At 42.9% G+C, this 1,598-nt stretch overlaps 1 non-coding gene across 1 annotated transcript; it reads left to right on the top strand.

Annotated features, from left to right (window-relative positions):
- Positions 1 to 317: 317 nt before the first annotated feature.
- Trnas-gcu (transfer RNA serine (anticodon GCU)) lies at positions 318 to 390 on the top strand. The gene has a single exon. It is a non-coding gene; the product is annotated as a tRNA-Ser (tRNA).
- Positions 391 to 1,598: the final 1,208 nt, after the last annotated feature.

The following is a 1,598-nucleotide window of genomic DNA, read 5'->3' as shown; positions in this document are numbered from 1 at the left end:
TCTTCACAGGGTTCCCCTCGCGGGAAGGTGGGTTAATTTTTTGTCGTCTTCTTTCAACGGCTTCCTTTTTCTCCCAGTGATTTATTAGCAGGACTATATATATATATTCTAAGAGATGTATTGCTCAATGCAAGGTGGCTGACGAAAGGCCTTTAATGACCGTTATCCAAGATGGAGCGGGTTCACAGACGCGCGCCTGTCGTCTTTTTTTGATTCCTGTCCTTGGGTAGTCGGAGTGGCGCTCGCTACCACCACCAAGGACAGGAAACAAAAAACACCTTAACATAAATACCCGATAAAGTGGTGGGGAAACAGCCCCGCTGGTAGCGTAGTGGTTATCGCACCAGACCGCTATTCTGGAGGTCGTGGGTTCGGATCCCACCCGGTGGGCATTTTTTCACCATTTTCTTTCTGACCCAAAAAATTCCTAATTTCTTTCTATAACGTAACGTATTCACCCCTCTGCTTTCTGAGGTTTTCTTGACTGCCAAGCCCTATTATATGTATGTATATATATATATATATATATATATATATATATATATATATATATATATATATATATATATATATATATATATATATATATATATATAGATATATATATATATATACATAGTATAAGTAAAAATTCGGATACACAGCAAGAACAGTAACAAACAAGGTGTAGCGGCAACGGGACTTGCCTTCATCAGAGTACATTTACCTCATTTTGCTGTCACAAACACTTGGAATAAATTTCTTATATAGCTTTGCAGAAAACTGTGAGAAGGAGCGGAATATGTTTTGGAAACGGAGAGTATACATGCAGTCGGGATACGCCTATGTTGCAACAATAACAATAACATATACCAAAAGAGGGGGGGGGGCGAGAGAGAGAAAGGGGTCGTGTTAACAAAGCAGCGTTGAAGGTTGCACCATGATGGGACAACGTACGCGGCGTTGGCTTCAAGTTCAGACAATGCGGGAAACTGGACAATCACGGTTTCAAAAGGAAGGGAAGAGTATACAGTCAGGTATTCAGTGGCTGGGGAAAGTGGTTGGGGCGGAAGCGAAGATGGGTGTGCCCCCCGCGGATGAAGAGAATAGATAGGGGGCACAAAAGAGCATTTCACAGAAGCTAGCAACTGAACAGAAAATAGGTAGGGTCCATATATCACAAAGGGTTAAACATTCTTATGTGCTGGTGGGAACGAGGCCTCCTTCCCAAGGACAAATGGCATTGTAAATTTTAACTTCTCCCAAGATTCCAAGGTGAACAACCCAGGGCGCCCCGTTGTTTCTGGCATTGGCACTGTTACCGAAAACCTCTCGCGCTATGTGGATAATCTCATTTGCGACATTTCCACCAGCTATCCCCCCTTCATTAAGGATACCAATGACTTCTTCTCAGACATCGCCAAAATTGAAATTCCTGATAACTGCCTGCTATTCAGCCTTGATGTTGCGTCACTGTATACTAACGTCCTAAATGAAGATGGCATCGCCGCTGTATCCCTTGCGTATGAGCAGTCATCGTGCGACATACGCATCGATACGTCTGCTCTCCAAACCTTCCTTAGGCTTATTCACTTAACAATTTTGAGTTCGACGGAGTA

The sequence above is a fragment of the Haemaphysalis longicornis genome, unplaced genomic scaffold (assembly GCF_048455015.1).
Source record: "Haemaphysalis longicornis isolate Haplotype H1 unplaced genomic scaffold, Haemaphysalis longicornis Haplotype H1 scaffold_6, whole genome shotgun sequence".
Classification (NCBI taxonomy): domain Eukaryota; kingdom Metazoa; phylum Arthropoda; class Arachnida; order Ixodida; family Ixodidae; genus Haemaphysalis; species Haemaphysalis longicornis.
Note: the sequence above shows the minus strand (reverse complement) of the source record. Positions and strands in the feature narration are given on the sequence as shown.